A 23711-nucleotide genomic window follows, 5' to 3' on the forward strand; every position below is an offset into this window, starting at 1 on the left:
ACATCATCACTGAATCAGAGCCTTGATTGATAACACACTAAACATAAGGTTACATGTAAGGTCATAATTTTTAAAGTATATATAAGTATACACACACACTCATACAGGCATTTATTTTAGCAAACCACCAAAAGGAGAGAGAAGGAACATGACAATGGTGGATGCGATAGGCAGTGCGAGCAGGGCGTCCCCTGCTTCAAAGTGCACTTGGCCTTTCTCAGCCATCACTGATCCTCTCCAGTTTTTATTCTTGTCAAGGACTGCAGGGATTTTTTTCCCCCACTTGGATTCCACATCTGCATGGCCCGTGCATGATACAGAGCCCAAGTGGAACACCTGCTCACAAAATAGAATAAACCACTATATTAGATAACTGTAAAAAAAAAAAAAAAACTACTCACAGAAAGTTATTTACACCTATAGTCACTTACTCCCATTGTTACCTGCTTTATCCTTAGCTCCCTTTTTTATTTAATTGGTAAACATTTTCTTGTTGATTTAATAATGTTACAAAAATCATCTGTAGGTAGTAATTCTTGATGCAGTACACATTTTAACTGTTACTAAAATAGAAGAAGCACACAACAACCTGGATTATGCCTAAAACTCTAATTCTTGTGAAAGCATTGGTAACACAGAAAAAAATCACACGCTATGTCAATCATTACTAATATTATCTATAACACAGCAAGTTGCAAAGCAATACCACTGGGAAAGAAACACATAATTCCAGTTACTATAAAGGAAGGATGCTATTTTCTGCCCTGAGATGAGGCTAAATATATCATACTGGAACCCACGTAGGGCCAGTCTGTGTGGAAATATGAGTATATTCACAACCCCAAGTTGTCTGGGACTGTCCCCTACCACTAAGCCCTGTGCCCATATTCCAAACATTAACCATAGGCCATTCCTTGAGCACTGGGGAGGCTCCTAAATGACAAACCACATGAGCTTTATCTGTATGATCACGATTCAAAAAAACACAGCACAAGCAAAGCCTTACATAATTTTTCTCATGGTGCATCTCCCATATTCCCCCTTTTCTGTTTAATAATTACAAGAATGGATTTCAATGTTTGATAAATGCGCTCAGCGATAGCTTGTCCAGTGGGAGATTGAGCAATGCCTGTAGTATGTTTAACCCCCCATTTTTGGAGGAAAGTTCGAGCTGCCGGTCCATCCTTGTCTTTAGCAAAGTTATGAGCAAGCTGCAGGGACACAGCAACAGGCGATGCAGGCGGGGCGGGGAGAGACAGCGTCGGGACAAACGACGTGGGCGGGGTGGAAGGCGGCAGCGGCATCGGCAGCGACGGGGCCGGGCAGGACCGGAGGACGCAGCTGACGTCGGGGCCGGAGCGCGATTTCCCTTCTCCCCTGCCTGGGGGGAGATCGGATCGAATCCTGGCAGGGCCCGTTTCCGGCACCGAGGGGCAGCGGCGAGGGTCCCCTCCTTGACTGATTTGTTTAAAGCCCTTCCGTCCATTCCTGACCGAACAAGTATTCTGATGGCGTTAGTAACAACCGCTCAAGATAACAAGCATCTAGTGGCATTTGAACATCCTCAGTGAAAATACATTGAATGATTTGCTTAGAAGCTTCAGATTTTATCCCATAGCCAGTCACAGTCTTAAGAGCCTGTTGTAATAATTTCAAATCATGCACTTCCCACCGAGCAGCTTCCTGCTGATTGAGCCAAAACACAGCTTGCCACTGTCCTACCAATATCACATCTCTAATAACCCCAGACCAACGCGAAGGTGGAGGACTGCTACGTGGGGAGGAAGTGGCATAGGCAGGGGCTGTAAAGACACTGGTGAAACATTCAGAGACCGATGGCTCCTTCATACGTAGTTCTAAGTCCTGCAGCTTCTCAGTTAATGTTTTAATATCTTCCTCTAGCATTTTCTCATTCCCACCATCATCTGAGTCACTTTCACTCTCAGGAGCTTCTTGCTGCTCTGCACACCCTGCAGCCTCCTTCACTGCATCTTCCTCACTAGCTGTCACTGGACTTGCCGGAGACATTGAAGAGGCAGAGGACAGGGGAGTAATTGGGGCTTCTACAGCAGCCCTAACTTGTGAGGCTGATGAGCAAACAGAGTATGAAACTCCTGGTAACAGGAAATCAAGTTCTAACTGTGCTTGAGCACTAGGTCTGGATAGAGCTTGTACCACAGCAGTGATCTGCCAATAGGCTTGCATATTCTTCAGTGTATTTATAATAACCTTCCACATAGGACCCAGGCCTTGCAAGTACTTGTATTCCTTATTTTCAGACATAAGAGATAACATATGGTCCCCTATTTCTCACCATTCAGCTACACTGAACATCAGTGCCACCTCCTGAAGATATCCACTCTTAAGAGCCCATTTTAATCAGCTCAGATACGCTTTTAGGAGATACCTGCTCCCCTCTCTTAAAATACATTTGAGCATTTCCTCCACAGCTTCCCACAACACTGTGGCTTGCAGAGAACAAGACACAATCCCGATACCAGCTACCGCAACACTTACAGCTTTGTTCTATGCTGTCTGCTGCAATGCAGAGTTCACCCACTGTTTATGCTCCAGACTTCCAAGACTGTGAAGCTTAAGCATGAACCTGGGGGAAAAAACAACAAAACTTTTCATAATATTCATCAACATGTACTCCACCTGGCAGGGTGAATGTAAATCTAATAAGAAAAGCTCCAGCTTCCACTATCTTACTTCTGAAGACAATGATTTAGCCCAGCAGATAGGCTTAGTCGACAGCCTCACCTGATCCTTACCTGCAGCAAGCCACCCCCACTGGAAGCCATCATTTCCTGAGGCCAGATGTCCCTCTTCATACTCAGCTGTAGCACTGTTTAAAAAAGAATAACCAGCATCACCAAAATGAACTGTCTTTCACAGAATGACCCGAGTTGGTGCCATGGGTTACCTAGATTTACCTGTGCTCTTGGCAGGGGGAGCCACATCATAGGGCCCCCCAGCCCAAAAGGGAAGGGAAAAGGGGAATGAGAAAAAGAGAACAGTGGCAGCAATCCAAGGATGAAAACTTATTTTACTAAATATGATATCAGAATACAAGACAACACAATGTAATACAATATGACTAAGGCTAGTAAATCGAACAAAACAGGGAGTCCCCAAAACCCGAGAGCCTTACTGTGAACTCTAGGTGACATGGCTGGAATGCTTCCCACTCTCCAAGAGTCCAAGAACTGCAGCCTGGGAGCAAGATTATGTATGTCCTTCTCTCGTGACTTATTTCTGGCTGCTAAGTCCTCTGGGACACCCGCTCTCAGAAGAAAACCGAGTATTCAGGACATTGTTATTCCACAGAACTGGAGCATGAATGTTTCAATGATCCATACTGCACGTGATGTTATGATGTGGAATATTGACAGCAACATTACAAAACCATGGCAGTTGGAAGGGACCCCGAGGATTGTCAAGTTCAAACCACCCCCAGCCACAGGGCATGGCCACCAACTTTTCCATATAATTTTATATTGTTTTTCATGTTCAAAGAGGCAGTGACTCTGCTCTGTGATTTCACACTCTCACCTTGTACTAGCTGGTTGTTCAACACATTTGCTCTTTGCATTGTACAGGCCAACTTGGCAAGTGCAGGACAAAGCAGATGCTAACAATGTGGCTTACACAACAGAGAAGCTGTGCTTTCACACTGACTACCCTGTCCTGCAGCATCCACCTGGGATAAGGTGAACCTAATAGCTTCTTCACAACATGAAGAGGGAAAGCATAAGGGTTCGGTATGTGCTTCTGATACTGCTTTCATTGTATCAAAGACATTGGGTGCTCAGATAATGCAGTCACATTGTGATATCTTAAGACACGAAGAGAAGCAATCGGGAGAAGATTAAGTTGCTGTATTGCCTAATACAAACCAACTGAGATTAGACAAGTTTGCACCCTTTCATAAAGGGGCACTCTGTAAAGCTGGACCACCACAGGAAATGTGCTCACTCCATCCCTGCCACAAGAAAGCCAATCCACTTCATCAAAAAACTGAAAAAATCATAGAAATGTCTGCAAATGAACATGGAAGGAACAAGGTTAATCCTGCAAAGCTTTGCATCTATCCCTATGAGTTCTCTTTTCTAGTTTGACAGAGCACTTCGTATCATTTTTGTCAATTAATTAAAACATCAGTGTGGTTAAACCACATATAAATGCCAGATTAACACCACTTGTTAAAGTCATTTAGATGCTCTGCATTAACATAATACTAACATTAAGAATAGAACAGCAATTCAACAGATTTTCCTATTTTTAACAGGAAAAGCACAACGATGAAAGGACTGGCCCAGTAGAGAGGTGCTATAAGGGAAGAAGACTGCTCACCCATATCAGAAAAATCAAGACCACAGGAGAAATCTTCACCAAAGAAGGATCACCAAGCTTCCCCCCAGCACCCCCAAAGTCCCACCCTGGAATGTGAGTCTCAGGCTGGATGAATGGAACTGATCCAAACATGCATAAGCGAGAGCAGGCTCACTACAGAGTCACAAAAAACAGGCAAAGAGAATACCTCACCAAGAAATCCGGTCCGTACCCCTGCCCTAGACAGGAATATCTGTACCTGTATCATGCATGACAGGTGTTTGTCTAACATCTTTTTAAAGACCTCCAAAGACAGAAACACAAGCATCTTATTATCCTGTTAAGAAAGCTTTTTACCATTGTTTAACCTGCATCTATCTTCCTGTAGATTAATGTCACAACATTCTAACACATAAGACTATTATTTCTGTCTAGTCTTTTTAGGAAAGACTATCTCTTTCATCCTGCATACTTCAGGATGCTTATGGTAGCCCAATTCTACTTTCTCCATATTTAAGGATTACCCCGAGGGACCTGAAGTCTTCTCTTCTTACCTGCCTGGTCATATTTGAGACCTCTTATTATACTCCATGTTTCTCTTTGAATTCTTTGCAACTGGACCACATCATTAACTGCAGCACCAGAGGAGTCCAACTGATGCTTTTCCAGTGCTGAAAATAACAGAAAGGTGACATAAATATATTTTGTATGCCTCAACATTTATATCAAGCAAGCTACATTCCTCTTTATGCATTCTGGTATCCAAGACTGCAATTTTTATTTTCCTTCACCCACAACAGCATGACTTATTTTTGTCTCATTCAACTCCTAGAAGAAAACTTCAGCTTGCAGAGTCCTCTCCCTCCTTTTATATTCCCTCAAAATATAACCTCTAATTGAAAAAAACACTTTTTCTAGCGCTGAGATTACTGCCAAGTGCTCAACTGGGAAGGAATTAAAGAGGACCTGGAAAACAGTTAATTAGAAAGGCATGCTCTGATTAGCAGTTCTGCTTCCTTCTTTGCCCAAATTTTACAGCAATACTGAGAATCAGGAACATCAGGGACTGCTGAGAAATTATTTCTGGAAGATCTTTTACATGTTAAGCCACATTACAAGATCTCTCGATTCAAGGGGATTTTCCCTGGTGACTCCTTAGAGTCACACCAGCACACTGAGGTAATCAATTAACACACTGTACATGAACTACAAAACACAGAGACAAGATGTAAACATTAAGTAGCATACAAGTCATTTAAAAAGATATCCCTTTGCTCCTTCCTTGAGAAGAGGTTTGTGAAAGCACTCAAGCCAAAAAGTACAGAAGCAACTTAGTAACGGATGAAGGTGACCAAAACGCACAGAGCTTGCTGACCTCCAGCAAGAACAGCCACAGTAATGGAAGTGCTTCACTAAAACATAGGTGACAAACTTCTACCAGGCTTCTGCCTGAGAATATAAAGCTTAAGAGTACTCATCCTTCTGTGTCAGTTTAACAGTATCTCAATAATGAGTTAAATGCTTCTGAGCAGAATTTTCCAGATCTGTGTTTGAGTTAACCACAGAGTAGCCTCTAGCAATAACTTTGATAGGTAGTTAGGACTAACATAGCACCAACATACATTCATTTTTATTGGAAGAATGAAGCAATATTCAGCTTTCTAATTCAGGGTTAGATTTACTTATTTACCCAAATTAATTTAATATGCCAAAACCTTACTAAGCAGCCAAAACAAACAAACAAAAAAACAAAAAAAACATGTACCCAACATGAGCCTTAGTTAAGCCTCACCCCAGCCCAGAAGAATCAAAACTGAGAAGTGCCTGCTTGGCCATCTTTACCTGCACTCTAATCCTAGGGCAGGCCTATAGCAATTGGACAGATTAATATGATGGGAAATGGTGTTTCATCAGAGATTAAATGATAGGGTTGATGCAATAGAAAAGTGCTATAACAAAAGGAAAGAAGATTACTCACCCATATCAGAAGATTCTAGGTTCACAGAGGAAAGCTTCACGAAGGAGGAATCTGCAAGAAAATACTTTTCCCCAGTGGCAGTCAGCCCTTAAATGAGGTCTAAGAAGTGCAGCCAGGCTCCACCCCTTCCGCTCACACAGCTCAAATGCTGTCACCTGTGCTCTCAGGGCTGACTGGGTCCTTTCCCCAGGTGCTCAATCAGTGGTTCAAGGCCACAACTCAGCAGTTCCCATTCACAAGCCTTTGCCTGTAGCTGAAACAAAAAAGCACACCTCCCCCCAAAGGCAATACACAACCCTTATAACATTTAAAATATTGGTTTACTTGCAGGGGAAACTCTTTTCCTGATCAAAAACCAAATTAAACATTGGGAACTTGACACTCGTGTAGTCTGGAACAAGACAGAGCAAATCAACAGAAGGTGGTGTAACTTGAATCAGTTGTAACTTTGCAGGTAACATGAAAAAATAGTTAAAAAAAATATCATTATGGAAAAAACCCCACAAATGTTTAAAGAAGTTTGTGACCATGATGGTGGGTACATGTTGAAAACCACAGCAGAATACAGTACTTGGTTCTTTTTAACAACAAACAGCATGTTTCTAATTGCTAGCATCAGAGTCAAGCTAAACACTACAAACCACAGCACCAATGACAGTAAAATGTCACATTCTGATGTGTCTCACTCAGCAGACTGTAATGCTGCTTTATGCCCACCTCATCAGTTGTCCTGTCAACATTTTTCTTATTACCAGCTTCTGCTTGAAACACCACTTTTTAGAATCACTCAATAATTCATGTTTAGGTAATCATTCAGCTCTCTTAAGGGACTCTGTATAAGAAATTAAGCAGAAGAGGCAGGAAACGAGTACGGCTGAGCAAGGACCTGCTGGTCAAACTGAGGAAAAAGAAAATGCAGAGGGAGTGGAAGCAGAGACATGCAGCCTGAGAAGAAAACAGGAATGCCATCTAGATGTGTAGATATGGGATCAGGAAAGCCAAGGCAAATATGGAACTGAATTTAGCAAGGGATCTGAAAAGGAACAAGAAAGGGTTCTACAGGTACACCGGTCACAAGAGACAAGCAAAGGAGAGTGCACCCCCTCTGATAATGGAAAAGGAGAACTGGTTATAATTGATGTGGAGAAGGTCAAGATACGCAACAAGTGCTTTGCCTCAGACTTCACTGCCAGTCAGGTTTCTCACACCTCTCACATCCCTGAACCAATAGGTGGGGGATCAGGGGAGCAAAACGCCTCTCTCTCTAAAAGCAGAGAGAGTCACAGACCACCTCATGAGACTAAATGAGTACAAGTGTATGGGACCAGACAACATGCATCCAAGGGTCTGAAGGAACTGGCCATTGAGGCAGGGGCACCTACAGCTAGATTACAGTGCTCAGAGCCCCATCCAGCCTGACCTCAAATGTCTCAAAGGACAGGGCATTCTCCACATCTCCAAGCAACTCATTCCATTATCTTGCTACCCTTATTGGAAAAAAACATTTTCCAGATTCAACCCCAAACCATTTACCCTTGACCCACCAGGGCATGCCCTGCTAAAGAGCCCATCCCCTTCTTACTTGTAAGCTCTTATACATGACCTCTGAAGTCCCTTGTAATCTAAGCCATCATGTCATTTACAATTTGTTCCCTTTAGAGAACTTTGTCAAATAACTAGTTATTCTGGAGTGCTTAACACCAATAACTCCCATAGACACATCACTGGGGAAAACTGCATTTGAAATCTATAACTAACTGGCTTTCTTACAGAAGAAGCAGTTTAGTGATTTCATAGTATTCCCCCCTCCCCTTCTCTTTTTGTCAGTATAAAGCTGGAGGGAACCATAATAAATACCAGTGTCTGGCTGTATCACTTCTGCCTGTTTTTCTCATTAAGAAAAAAAACTATTAGTCTCTGGTGTATGCAAAATAAAAGATGCTGCTATCTTACAAGCTACCAGCCTGTCTGCCTGCAAAAACTGCTAATTTATACAATGCTTGCATGATGAAATCTCAACAACTTTTATCTTTAGTATGTAGTAATTGATATTGCCATGTGTAGAACAAATGCACAAAAGACTCTGATAGATAGCTAACAAACATTTGTCTTGGTGACACTCATTAGTAACATCCATATATACAGAAGTAAGCAAAAATGAGTTAGAATGTTCATATATTGGAGCTTGTTGTAATTTCAGCATTCAACACAATAGTTTCCTACTTACAGAAAGAGGAGACTCTGCAGATGAGTCCACTGAAGACCAGTTGGAAAAGATTCCTGGCTCTTCCCCTAGCTCCCTATATAATCTTGTCTAGACTATTTTTTTTCTTCCATACCTGTACAGTGAAAATAATGGTAAGATGTTAGCTGTAAATACCCAAAAGAATATTTATAAGAAAAACTCACCCATATGGAAACCTTCAGTCTGCTGAGAACCACTGAGACAATCTCCACCTAGGAGGAATCTCCAAAAGATGCTGCCTTACTGGTGGTCAGCCCTTAAATAGGGGGTCTAGAGGAGGTGGAGTCAAGCTCCATCCCTTCTGGGAGCACAGCTAAATTACTCTCACCTGTGCTCCCACAACCGCCCCAACACTTGCCTCAGCTGATTAATCAAAGGTTTAGGCAGCAATTACTAATTTCTCATACATATACCTTAAGCTTGTGTCTAGCTGTAAAGCGCACACCAAGCCTCTCTTGGCAAAACAAAAGTACAGCACTTAGGTCACATAAACCAATTGCACAAATTCACCACTGAGAGCAATGAGCTAGGGTTAGACCTATTCTTTTTCACAACAGATCTTGGAAGTTGTAAGGGATCACCAGCTGAGCACAAATCAGCCTCGTAATCTGAAATATACTAACAACTCACTAGGACACAAGCTGGAGCAGAACAGGCAAGTGTGCAGGAGTCCTTCATCTGTATGCAATGCCTCAGCTATAGAATTAGCTTTTCATTTTGTGTACTGTGAGGGAAACTGTTGATCATGGCCTGAATCTCTGATTAACGAGCTGAGGCAAGAGATGAGTCAGCTGCAGGAGCACAGGTGAAGGTAAGCTGTGCTCCTGGAAGGGGTGGAGCTTGACTCCACTTCTCCTGGATCCCATTTAAGGGCCGACCACCGCTACGGTTGCATTTCTTTCTGGAGTTTGCTGTTTTGTGGTGTTTTTGTGGTGTTCCTCAACATTGCTGTAGATTTATTCTGGCTGGAAGCTTCAGCATTGGTGAGTCTTTTCTTAGATTTACTCTCCATTTACTCTGTAAATACAACTATATAGGGTAATTCTAGATTTGTGTACAGGCTGGTAGAAGAACTCTTTAAGGAGGATTTAGAGGGTGGAGGGGGGGCCTGCTGGATGAAAAGCTGGGCTTGAGCCAGCAATGCACTGTTGTAGCTAGGAAGGCCAATAGTGTTCTGGGTTGCATCAACAGGGGGGTGGCAGGAGAGGGAGAGGATTATCCCCCTCTTTTCTGTCCTTATGTGATCTCCTCTGGAGTGCTGTGTCCATGCCTGGGACTCCTAGTACAGGAAGGATGTGGATTTGTTTGCGAGCGTCCAGAGGAGGGCTGCAGAGATGATCGGAGGGCTGGAGCAGCTTTCCAGCAAAAAGAAATTAAGGGAGTTGGGCTTGTTCACTGTGCGCTGCTTACGACATGTAACAGTAAAATCACCGTTGCCGTTAACTCGGCAGATGCAGCTCCATCTGCAGCAGCAACATGGTCTCGCGCCGACCATCTCCCCCTACCCCCCACTGAGCCACCCGGCCCTGAGGTGCGGCCCCTCGCGGGCAGGGAAAGCCGGGGCCGGGCTCCATGGAAGGCGGGGGGGTCTGAAGACTTTGTGGTTGTTGTAGGAGCTGGAAGGCGAAGCGTGGTCGGGACCTTCGTCTCTGCGTGGCTCTCCGTGTGTGGTACTGCCCCGGCGTGGAGCGTTTAAACGTAGGTTCACTTTCCTTTGCGGTGTGTGCTTGTTGCTTTGCTTTGGTGTGACTTTCGGCCTTTATTTTAAGCTGCGTCGATCGTGTGGTGAGAGCAGAGAGAGCGCTGTGTTGGTGCCTCCCAGGCAGGGGACGAGAAATGCAGAGAACTGGGATGCAGAGGCTCTGCCTTAGTGTTTTTCTGTTACTAAACGCTCTTCAATTTGGCTGTGGGCAGAGCACACTGATAAATGACTGCAGGCAAAGCTCTGCTTCCCATGTAGTGCAGAGCGCAGTTTTCAGTGTAAGGTGTTGCCGCGTGGTTGGGTGTCTGCCCCAAGTGTTGGAGGTGAAGGGGATGAGGGGATTAAAGCTTCCTGAGCTTGTAGTTCAGCCTGCATTAGGGTGAGGTTGGCATTTATTTACCTTTAAAAGCCTCTAAACAATTGGCAATAATTTGAAGGAAAAAACAATTGTACTTGAGCAACTCATTAGCACAATTCGTGGTGGGAGATTAGATCCGTTAAGCATCTTCAATAGCCTCCTACGATAAAAGGTGTGCTTATACTCTTTCTAGCCTGCTCAGGCATTTGGGTTTGTTATCTGCAGCTTGCTTTGTGCTGTGAGCTCCAAGGCTTTCAAGAGATGAAGAAGTTCACTTAATATTGTGCCTTAGCTGCTGGGAAAGCAGTAGTGTAGCCCAATGGTTACAGATAATATAGTGAATCCTGCGGACAGATTACAGCTTCATAGGAAAACACAACTAGCTAGGAGCCCACAAAGCTCTTTAATATTTGTTATTCACAGCTTGTTTGTGAAGTAGTCATAAATGCTTCTAGTACAGTTTGGTAGAGAAATTATGTTCAACTTCTGCCTCCTTCTGGCTCTACTAGGCATAGCTTTGAGAAAAGTGCTTGAACTCGAAGTGTTATAATATTATAAACTATATGATCACTCATAATTTCCCTAAGTTAGCAACTACTTTTTGAGATAATATGGCACTGAGGTTTTTCCTGTGTTTTTGAATGGAAAGGAGGTAATTTTTCTTTTGCATGTTTTTTGACCATTTATTTTTTTGACTGCTGTGAGCCCTTAATCTATAATCTCTACAGCATCCTACAGAAGGCTCCAAGTATCCAAAATTATACTATTTGTTTGATTCAAGAAAAATCATGCTCTCATTCAGTTTTTGGATGTAATTCTTAATTGATGTATACCTACTGTGCTTGTTTGTTTTTAAGTCATTGATATTTGGTGAGATGTACATGTGTTGCTACAATGCAATCTGAAGATGCTAGAGTTATACCTGAAATCTTTTCTTCAGAATACTTTATCTAGTGCTGCACTGAAGAACTAATCAATACATAGCCATCTGTAAATGAAATCTGGCCAAAAGCATGACCCTTTTCTCTCTGCTTTTCCCCATCTATACAGAATGTATGTGGATCTAGCTCTGAATTTTTCCAACTTTACAGATTAGTTTTTGAGCCCAAAGACATAACTAGGAACCAAGGCATGAATTCCACAAACTATTAATGAGATTTTGCTATGTGTTTAGCCAGTGAATAAAAATACAAATTTATATGCCAACTTGAGCTTGCCATAATTTGAGGTTAATTTGGACTCTTTTATTGTTTGAAGTAGTACAGATTAGTTTTCACCTTGGAGATGTATGTTTCTCATTTTAAATGAGTCATCAAAAAATGAATTGGAAACATATCACAGATTATTCTATGCTTTTTAGGAGTTTTCTGAGATACTAAAAACTACAACATCTGTCAACACTACATATGTATTGTGGAAATTTCTTTCTTAATTAAGGTGTTATTTTGTTAAATCACTTACTAAATTAACACAAGTGCAAGTTTAGTAATTAAATAAGTAAACTTATATGTCTGCTCAATAACAAAAGTCTCTCTATGCCTTCAAGAATTAGATTTTGTACGGTCAATTTCTATGCAGCCAGTTGTTTCCTACTTCCATCTGAACAACTGCATGTAGAAACAACCGCCCTACAAACTTGTGGTGTTCTGCATCCTTGGAGCTGATGTGTGCCTTCCCTTGGTTGGTTGAGGTTTCTCTTCTACACCACTGATTTTCTATTTCTCCTTTTTCTGCGGGGAGAGCAGAGGTCAAAAAGCATTGTTATATAAATGTCTACTTCCGTTACTTGAAGAGGAAGTCTTGTTACATAGTGTACATACCCTACTCTGTTACTGGTGAGTAGGCTGGGGACAGATAAAAACTGGGAGGGGACGCAGCCAGGATAGCTGACCCAAACCAGCCTAAGGGATATTCCAATGACACGTGGCTTTGTATTCAGCAATGAAAGTTCAGAGAACAGTAGTGTTTGCCTTTTCCAGTAACAGCTTTGTCTGTTAAAACTCTGCTTTCCAAGAAGTGGTTAAACATCTGCCTGCCAATAAGAGGAAGTGAATGAATTCCTTTTTATGCTTTGCTTGTGTGCACAGCTTGTATTTCACCTATTAAACTGTCGTTATCTATATCCATAAGTTTGAGCCTTTGTGCTATTTTCTCCACATCTTGTAGGAGAGAGGAGTGAGTAAGCAACTGTGTGGGTGTTTGGCTTGGGTCAACCCACCACTTACATATAAATATTTCACATCTTATATCCTAGATTTTGATGCTAATGAGATTGCTGTCTATAAGAATGTGAAAATCACATTATATTTACGAAAATATTTCAGAGGCACATCTTGCTCTCAAGATGTACTGTTAGATACTACTGATCTTTTCAAACATGAATGAAAAACAGGAAAATGCTAACAGAGTTCTCTGAAGTCTTAGCATTCTGCTTTCAAGTTTTTGCTTGAATTCCAAGGCTCTGAAATTGTACGGTGCAGTGTTCCATAATGATATTCACAATCATAATTTAGATAATCAGGACATTAAAAGTTTGAAAGCTTGTTTGTTTTGGGTAGAAGAAAAAGATTCCATAGATTGTTTAAAGTCGTAATAGAAGTTATTGCTCTATGTTGTTTACTGCAAGGAAGTTAAAATCTCTAGAGATTAATGCAGAATGGCTCTAGGGCATCAAATAGTTATAATACAAAACGTTCACCAGTCTCTGGGTCTCAATTTTAAAAAATTTCAGTAACTTTTTATGTCTTATATTGAATTCAAAGCGCATTTGAATTTTAGAAATGATAAACATGCTATTAGTAATCACAATCACTTGCAAGTCTGGGACAAAGGGGAAGCGATGGGCTGCTTTTTAATTTTTCAGTATCTATGTCATGGCACCCTTCAAATATCATTAAATCATCCCAAGACCATGCTCTTCAGAGTGGATAATTACTGTATGTCTGACCTCATTAAGGTGGTGGTGGGTGGTAGCATTAAGCTCATCTATACTTCATAGATGTACACTGAGTATTTGCAGTTAGTGCAGGAATCAAATAATTTCATTGAATGAAGTTTATCGGAAGTAAAGTTTAAGCCCTACTACAGGGATGGGGGGAAAAACCCACCGAAGTATTAGTATCAAAAGGTGATAGGCTGTTCAAGCTGATGTCATTCATATCCAACCCTGCTCCTTTTATACGTGTAGAGAGCAAAGTTTATTGAGAAACGCCAGAAGTTCATCAGGCAGTTTATTTTCTGTGAGCTGCTGTCTACTAGTCACTTTGTAATCGATCATAACCATCACATTTATTTTTCCATGCCACTTAGCTATAAAAGAAATTTGACAGTAGTAGTAAGTTAATCTGAAAAAAGAAAAAACAAAAACCTACATCAAAAATTCCTTTATTTTCATTTTTTAAGTAGTAATTTACATTTGTGTAACTTCTGTGAACAGCACTACAATCAACTGCAATAATTTCCTTGATAAATCTGTTTTTCAGTTTTTCAGAGATTCATCATTCATGTATAAATATTTACTCCACATCCAGATGGTTGTGAGAGAGAAAGGCGTTGTGATGCAAAACCAAATTTGTAAGTATTGTTTGTTTTACCATGAAGAAACGTTGTAGTGCAAGCTATATATCAGCTCAATTAAGCACATATAACCCTGAAGCTCCTATGTTAATCCCTGTGCTTATAAAACAGTAATTGTTCTGAGAGAGTACAAGCAAAACTGTGACTCAAGCAAGGACATGTTCCATTTGATTGTGGTTACTGCCATATAACTAATTCCTTTGTCCACCATCTCGATGCACTGCTTCACTTTCCGTGCTCTTTTATGCTGTTGTTTTTGTGTTGATCTGTCAGTATCTAATCTGCATTTCCAACTAAACTGAAAAAATTGCCTTGATTTACCTGATGATTTTTTGGGATCTCTATTTATTGCAGTATTTTAAATGCTTCAGTTAGTTTCACATTGATCATTAATTTGGTGCACCTTTGAATACTCAGATTCTACATTTCACTTCTTTACTTTTTTCCCTTAAGTACAGACTTCTCCCAGTAGGCACAATTAGTTCATGGTTTGTAAGGAATTCACTTTGCCATGGTCTTGCAGTCTTCAGAAGTGATACTCTGGACATAGATTTTCAAGAAAATAATATTATCATAAAATTAAATAATCCTAATAAGATGAATATATTTTTAAGTGCAACCAGTTTGTTTGTTTCTGTATGTAATGTGTTATTTAGTAGTTTTAAACATGTTGTATTCATATTTTTCTGGAAATTTCTTCCTGGAGCTCATTGTGCCATTCTGACATGTTAGCAACTTCTGTTTTTCTCTCTGTTCAAGAGGTAACTGATAATACAAATCACATTGCAATCACTGAAAAGAATGGGTGCGCTTTTGCTGACACTCACTGCACGATAAGTACTTAAAAGCAAGAAAATGAAAACACTTATTTCAGATATGCATCTCATTAAACAACTGCCCTAACATGCAGACGAATAAGTTATTATTGTCAATATGTGCAGATGCTGTTTCTAAACTCATTCCGGGATAAATGAATTTGCCAGCAAAATGGAAGATGTCACTTGAGACAGAAGTACTCAAGTGAAACTGCCCTAAGTGTCGAGGCTGCCATCAGTAAGTTTTTTACATTGTCTTTATAATTAATGCAACAGTTACTATGTGTGTGAGGTGAGACTTGTTGCCCATTCAGACCAGAAGGATTTGAGGAGAGAGTGAAGTAGGCTGGAGAGCACCTAGAAGTTGTATTTGACCAATGAGGTAGAAAGGGAAGCCTGTGGTGCCATTCTGTAAGGGTTTTAAACAGTGACTCACAATGGATGGAGGCTTAAGGTACTGTGAGTTTAAGTACCTAGAAAAGACATCACTCCTCCTCTTTGTGGTTTATGTCACATAACAATGCCTGGCAAAACAATGGAGTGAGAGCAATATTTTGCTATTCAAACACAAAGTAAGTATTTTTAACTAAGGTTTGCGTACAGCTGCATGAAAGGGTGAATGTGATTAGAGAAATTAATTGCCCAGGATCTGCAACTATTATAAAAAAAAAACAAAACAAAAAACCTAAAATACTTGTCAGTTGACTTAAAAGCATCTGTAACAGGCTGCAAAATAAATGGTTACACCTTCTGAACTTATGATAAACTGTTTTCACTGGCAGGAGTAACAAAGATGGTAATATTAGGGCTCTGAAACACATCAGACATGAAAGAAGAAAAATGTTTGTTTTTTTTTTTTTTTGTACTTCAAAATATTTTAAGTGGTTTCATTAGAATTATCCTTTACAGTCATGGGAACAGTTATCATTTAAAGGATCAGCTGAGACATCTAAGGACAAGTTGATAAAATGACCTTAAAAAGAACCTGGCAGGACCAATGATTTACAAGTAAGACTGGTAAGGCAATCAAATATGAAATTTCTTCTGTTTGTGTGCTTTTTCCTTTTTTCATTGAGGCTGCTTAAAACAGTAGGTATTAGCATAATAGTGAAATGAATATGCTGACTTCGAACAAGTATTAGAGGAATAGAAGGGGTTTGAAAAGCTACGGATCTACACTGTGTAAAGATATGAAGCTGTAAAATGAATTAATCAGTAGATACTTAAATAACAGCGACTCAGTAGGGGAAAACATAACTTCTGCAGGAGGGAATCTTTCTTTTAAAATTTATCAGAAGTTTCTGAAGAAATCAGTGAGTGTGTGAATATGAATAAATAGCTCACACTCTTATCAGATACCTCATGGATGCTTGATACGGTTCCTCACGGAAGAAAGGAGGAAATTCTGAGCAGAGCAAAAGATTGTGCTGACTAAAATATTACACCTTGGATACCTCCTTCACTGAGAAACAGTACAAAAGCCCAAACACACAAAACCGGCCACCAGCAAAACTTAACTCGATTCCACATTGGTTATTTTTATCTGGAAGTCAAAATCGACTTTGTGCCTGCTTTTGAGCTAGCTCTATCCATATGAATAAGAGCAAGCTAATTGTTTTGGAGTGCAAGCTTTAAGTTTTCATTAACAGCGTTACAGACGAATTCAGAACCTTGTTAGAATAGTAAGACAGAGTGGATAGAATGGAATAGCCTTGCACACCCTCTAGTGGTACGTACAGGTATTAAGGCTTTGGCCAAATCTCTGGCTTATAAGTAATTTTTCCATGCATCTGTATTTATCATAGATGTTCAAATTCTTCACAGTGGAGTTTGACACGTTTTGTTAACCATCCTTACATCTTGACTTCTAGCAGTAACAACAGCAATAAATAAATAACAGTAAAAAATAAATGGCGTATTTTCAAATGTTATTTGTTGGCTGCAGTCACATAAATCTGATTTATGAAGACATGGCATGACATGTTCTCTTAGAATTAACCTTATCGTTCAGGCAGAGACTTGAAAAAATCTTGGAACAAATGGCTTCCTCATAGTGTTTTGTTTCATTCTCATGTGTATGCAGCTCAGTATATTTCTTAATAGTTACTAATTGTTTGAAACATAAGCATATGTGATTTTCATCTGTCACACCAGGAAACATATTAATCAATTAGACTCAAATTGGTTGGGATTAAGAGGGTGTTAAGTACAGGATTGTGGAGAAATTGAGAGTGGAGAACAGGTTTATATTTCATTAACAGCCCTGCTTCTGTATCTTAGCAACTTAATTTTCAAGAACTACTGCAGCTCCAGGATCTGTCTAACTAAGGTATCAGAGGATTAGTTTTACTGCAGAAAGTTTCAGACCTGGGAACACCTACTGATCTTTGAAATGTCCCTAGAATGTGTGCTAAGAATAACAACGTCTGATTTTATGCTTTTTGAACAATTAGGTTATCAAATCTACCTGTATTTATCACAATGCTAGTCACAGTGTGAGTTTGGTGAATGTTATTTAACCCAGCATTCAGTCTGAATTCTGTCTCTTAGGATGTCCTATGATGCAACTTCATAAATGGCTGGAGAAGAAGTGAAGCGTTCTGCTTAAGGCTCTGAGTCTTATGGAAGCGGTCACTTGGCATGCTTTTAAACTCTGTGGCTCAGAGCTAAGGTATGTAAAGATCATAAAGCATTAACTCCTTGCTTTCCAGAAAGCATGGAAAAATTTCCTGTTAGTTGACTTAGCTGTGGGCCATGGAAAAGGTGTAGCCTCAGCCCAATTTATACAGTGCTGTAGCTAGTGCTTTAGCTGAACTGCTTTTGTAGTTCCCGTGGCTGCAATGAATCCTCTTGTTTCTTCCTGTTCTTTAGCTCATTAACTACAGCTGGCCAGACAGCTCTGAGCAGTGCTGTCTGAAATACAGGCCCAGACCTAGGCGGGTCAAGGGACAGGAATGGTGACTTAGATGGTGTGTTATGAAGAAAAAGGGAAAATGTTATCTGTATTGATTAGCTAGCATCAGAATTTTATCCCACCACTGTTGCGTGTTGTGGTCTGATTCTGAAATAAATGAATGCTTATAATGACTCTTAATAGCATCATTACAATCTAAGCTACATTGCTAAGTAGAATGTAAGGTAAGATACTGAAGTCAAGCCTCCCGATCTCTTGCAGACTGTTTGCTGTTTCATGTAAAGTTATTAATGTAGAAAAAGGACCTGTATAGTTACATTTTCTTTGCAACGTATCTGTTCTAGTTACTAGTTCTCTCAGGAATGCTGAACATTTGTTGCTTCCTGTGTGTGAGTTCTTTTGAGGTGGTAGCACTTTTTGTTCTGGTCCATAGCTCACCGGGGAGCCTGTATTTCCATGAAGGTCTTAGTGACATAAATGGTACAGTAGAGTGCAAGAGATCACTTATAGTGTTTTTGGTGATTGCTGAATAGCTAACAACCTATCTGGTCATGCACTCTTCTTGAAAGTAACTTGAAAGAATGAATTTCACTGAAACTGCAAAATAATTTTCTGTAGTGTTTCAGTGAGGAGCTATAGTTAGCAGTTTTAAATAATTTAGTAACATTAGTTAAAAGTCTTTTGGTGTGAGAACGCAGTATGTGTTTACCTACAGCTTGAGCTGTAAGTCAGAAGAGTTTCTTAAACTATTGTGCTATAGAAATTATACGAGGAGTGGTAAACTAGCAACATATTTTAGTCTCCCTACAATGTTGCTGTAGTTTGTACAAGTTTCATCAAGATATTTTCAACTGGAGAATATGAGGGTGCTGATGAAATGCATTGATACAGGGTGATTCTGAAGGGAATAGATGAAATAAATGCTGTGCTCTTTATTTCCATTTCTTTTTACTGTATTGTCTGTGTGCTTGATCCACCTATGAAGGGCTCCTGAATTTTCTGTCAGGATTGGGCATTGGTCTTAGTGGTGAGAGTGCTGTGAAACAATATGACATGCTGGAGATAGATGATTTGTCACATTATTTGATGTAATTGTTAAAGTGTAAGTACTCCTGTTGCTCTTTCTATCCTTATTATATTTTCTTGTTACACTTTTACGATAAGCTGCCCATTTTTGTTTATTACTAATCTATGTAGGTTACTTTGAAAATAATGCTTCTCATGGAATCTACAAGAGATCACAGAATTGCAGGGGCTGGAAGGGACCTCTACAGATCACTGAGTCCAACCCACCTGCTAAAGCCGGTTCCCTACAATAGGTCACATTGGTAGGAAATCAGGTCTTGAATATCTTTAGAAAAGGAGATTCCACAATCACTCTGGGCATCCTGTTCCAGTATTCTGTCATCTTCAATGTGAAGAAGTTCTTCTGTATGTTTGTGTGGAACTTCATCTATTCCAGTTTTTGGCCATTTCTCCGTGTCCTATCACTACACACCACTGAAAGGAGTCTGATCTCATCCAACTGCCTCCAGCACTTCAGAGATTTATAAACACTGATCAGATCCCCTCTCGGTCTTCTCTAAACTGAACAGACCCATGTCCTGCAGCCTTTACTTGTTCAGGAGATGCTCCAGGCTCTTTACCATCCATGTCACCCTCTGCTGGACACTGTCTAGGAGATCCCTGTCTTTTCTGAAATGGTAAGCCCAGAACTGCACACAGTAATCTAGATGTGGCCTCATCAAGGCAGAGTTTGGGGGGCAGGATCACTTCCCTTGAGCTGTTGGCCGTGCTCTTCTAAATGCATCCCAGGACACCATTAGCCTTCCTGGCTGCAAGTGCACACTGATGACTCTTGGTTGGTCTGTTGTCTACTAAGACCCCCAGCTCCTTCTCTGCAGAGCTCCTCTCCAGTGAGTCACCCTTTAAGCTGTGCGTGGTTATTTCTCCCCAGCTGTGGGACACTACACTTGCTATTCTTGAAACCTCACCAGGTTTCTCCACCCAACTTTCCAGTCCATCTAGGTCTCTCTGAATGGCAGCATAGCCTTCTTGCATGTCATTCGCTCCTCCTGGCTTTGTATTGTCAGCAGACTTGTTGAGGGTGGACTCTATTCCATCATAGAGGTCATTGATGAAGATGATGAACAAGACTGAGCTCAGCACCATTAGTTACAGGCCTACAACTAGACTATGCCACTGATCACAGCTCTCTGAGCTCTGCCAGTCAGCCACTTTTTAAAACACTTCCCTGTCCGCTCATTTGTCCCTCACTACCTGAGCTTTTTTATGAGGATGCTGTGGGGGTCAGTGTCAGATGCCTTGTTCAAGTCGAGGTATAAAACATCTATTGCTATCTTCCCATCTACTCAGTGATGAATGACATTGCAGAAGGCTAATGTGTTGGTGGAGCGTGATTTCCCCTTGATGAATTCCAATTGCTTCGAGATGGCATCCAAAAAAGGTTGTTCTGTCCCCTTACAAGGGGTGAAGGTGAAGATGACTGGCCAAAGAGCACAATAATGCTGTTTGATAGAGCAAATTGTCAGCCATGTAATACTGTTTTTCAGCATGGTAACCACTGTTACCTATGCACTTCTGCTAGCAATGAAGAAAAGCCTGCATGCTGCACTCATAAATACCTGCATGGCCATCCAGAATGTGGCTCATCTTTCACACTGCTCTTGCCACTGCTGAAATGCACCACCCACCTCGCACAGTGCTCACGTCCAATGTTTGGTCTCCATAAATGTTCAGTAAGCATCAGTGAATGTCAATGGGTGCTTTTTTTTTTTCCAAGTGGAGGAATTCAGTGATACATCTCCTTCATCCACACTTCCACATCAAATGCCATTTTATCAGACTGCCACTCTGCTGTCATCTGTCAGATGACAACAAAATGTAGTGGAATAGTGGTGGGAAAATTCAGCCTCTACTGCCATACCACTATTGCCTCCCTCTGCTGTTGTGAACCAAATTAATAAAATAGGAGGCATTACTTTCAGAGCAGGACTTGTATGAAGTTTATTTTTTTGATAGACTAGATCATTGAGCTTGTATCTAATGGCAAATGAGAGAATAATGCTGTTACGCCTAATGAACAGGGAAAGTAATCTGATCTTAATCTAAACAAATTATATTTAATTGAAAGAGTTTTTAAACAAATAAAACTGTAATCAATTCATTTATCTTTGACATATACTTCAAACTCAAATAAAATCAGGCTATGACATAACAAGTTCTGAAGTACCTAACCAGCCACGTTAGAAAGTTGCTGTAGGAACCAATTTAGTTTTACTACTGAAGGGAAATAACACAAGGAAAATGAATTAAACCTTAGTTCTGTATAAAAATAATTAGAAAGCCTACTGACAAAACTGTTATACTGATCAAGATTTCAGAATCTATATTTGCTAACAAAATGGTTGTTAAAAGGTGTTTTAAAACAACAATGAAAAGACACCTGCAGTAGCCAATTGCATCTAAATGAGAAGAGAAATCTTTCAGGCTTGTTGGCAAACACTGATATCTCCAAAAATACCTGTGTGGCCCTATTATCTGTTACGATGTTATTGGCTGTGCATGCATATTACTTAGCAAGTTAGTTAACAATAGATACTATTTTGTTTACACAGTGATTGTAACGTAGAGGCTCGTACCTCATGCTGTTTAAATGAGGTTTTCTCAACTGCGCAGTTATTTTCTGCAATAGCTAAGATTCTTGAATAGGAGTCATATTTCGTGGCTTTGGAGGCATTTTCCTTGGTAAGCTGCCACATTGGGGGAATCAATGTATTATTTATATTTTACTAATTGTTAGATCCTGATGTACTCAGCTCAATATGAGTAGCAACTTACTCAGTGGGACCCTTCTGGAGTACAGTGCTACTCATTGTGAAGGCAGATGCCACTAATTGGTTCCATGTGACCAAGCCTGAAAAACAGCTTATAATGGCTATGCAGATATGTCTATGAAGCTGGCAAACTCAGCCTTAACTTTGACATTTTAGTACCCTAGAGAAGATTTAATTGCTATTTTTGATGAGCTATATTTAATATATTGATTCCAAACCTGTCTACTTTTTTTTGTGTGTTGTGATCAAACTTGAAAACTGCTACTGTTTTAAGGATAATTCCTGGAATTTAGGGATGTTCTTTCTTTAGTGTAGAGCCTGGGACATGAGCAATGCTCATGTTTGTATTACTTTAAAAACTGTACAAGTCTTAAACATGTTTTAAACAGCATCAGTCCATTCAAACACAGACAATTTGACCTTTCAGCTTCCTTTTTTATCTCAGTGATAGGGCTCAGAAGTTGTGCTTGTGGGTAGTTATTCTCTTCATCCTTTATTCTCTGGATGTCTTGCAACAGTGCAACAGTTTGAGTTCTTGATGCAAAGAGGTAAATATAGTCTTGTAATGTCTGGGGATGAGGGTGACCCTGTAGATAGCTGTAAGGGAAAGTGTTGATCACAGCCTGAACCTCTGATTAACCATCTGATGAGTCAGCTGTGGGAGCACAGGTGAAGGTAATTCTGCTTTATGCTTAAGGTATAGAGCTGGACTCCACCTCTCCTAGATCCCATTTAAGGGCTGACCACCAGTAAGGTAGCATCTCTTTCTGCAGATCTCTTCTTTGTGTAGTTCTTTGGTGAGCCTCGACATCCGTGAGTACCTGTCTTGAAGGCCTCAGAGTTGGTGAGTTTTTTTTCTTAGTTATCCTTTGGCTCTTTATTTCTGACTATATTTGTACTATTCTGTCTGTACATTATACTTGTATTATTTCAACTGTACAAGATCATACTGGTATTATTTCCTCCGTACAATATCAGGCACAAAAAGTAGAAAGTAGCTGATTAAACTGACAGATTTCTCAACTCCTGTGCTTGGGTTAAAAAACTGGAAACGTTAGCAGTTGCATATAAACTGTGTGCTTACACTGCTGCTCCTTAACCTCTAGTTTATTTGCTCTCTTTTTATTCAGCCCAGGGTGACTTATCCAGACATATAGTTAAGAGTGTAAAGCCAGGTGTTGAAGCTGGGCTAATTGCTATTTGTAGGAATCAGCATACTGCCCAGTTGCTGATCAGCTTTGGAGTATCTCCACCTGTTACTGAGCACTGCCACTTTTTCTGTTATCTGTCATCCGAAATATAAACTATATGCATATGTATATATAGTTTTTGTTTTGCCTGCAGTTTCAATTATGCTGAGCTAGTGCTAGTACAGGCATTGAGGAGAACTGTTATAAAATGACAGTGAGGCTTTTGAGGTAAGAATTTCACTAAATATCGTTTATTATTATTTCTGCCCACATGATGGCAGTACATGTTAATCCAAATGAAGAAAGTTAAAAGCAAATTGCATCTTTTCATCAACAAAGTTCTGTTGCTCCCCACTCCCAAGACTAAGAATGTATGAGAAATTTCTAAGAGGCATTATGAATACATATGAAAGGATAACTCCCCCTTACTGTAAAAGCCCCCAAGTCTTATAAAGCAGTAAAGCACTGCTTCATGCATGAACCACACGTAACTATGAATGTGTATGGAATGGTGCTATGTTATAAATAGAAGTGGTCAGTAAAGCTTTGTCAGTCATGCTTGGCTTAATCATTTGAAGTCAATAAAGTCATTGAAGTATAATAGCCACTCCCTGACATTGGTTTTGCAAGTGCAGAACTGGAGTTTTGAGCTCCTCGATGCTGATTGTTTAATCTGTTGTAAGAGCATGGAAAGTCTAAACAGACAGTCTATTGAGTTATTAGCTGCAAAAAAAGTTCAGG

The 23711-nt window shown here is 40.3% G+C and overlaps 1 long non-coding RNA gene across 2 annotated transcripts; it reads right to left on the reverse strand.

Annotated features, from left to right (window-relative positions):
* Nucleotides 1-2555: 2555 nt before the first annotated feature.
* Nucleotides 2556-5215, reverse strand: LOC146760662 (uncharacterized). Of its 2 annotated transcripts, none has more exons than XR_014946877.1 (3): nt 4890-5215; nt 2775-2848; nt 2556-2605 (listed from the first exon to the last, which is right to left on the reverse strand). It is a non-coding gene; the product is annotated as an uncharacterized LOC146760662 (long non-coding RNA). The 2 variants fall into 2 exon arrangements; XR_014946878.1 differs by lacking the exon at nt 4890-5215 and adding an exon at nt 3556-4434.
* Between the last annotated feature and the right edge of the window lie 18496 nt (nt 5216-23711).

Source organism: Coturnix japonica, chromosome 5, assembly GCF_054131305.1.
Source record: "Coturnix japonica strain WE chromosome 5, WE-NBRP24, whole genome shotgun sequence".
Lineage (NCBI taxonomy): Eukaryota > Metazoa > Chordata > Aves > Galliformes > Phasianidae > Coturnix > Coturnix japonica.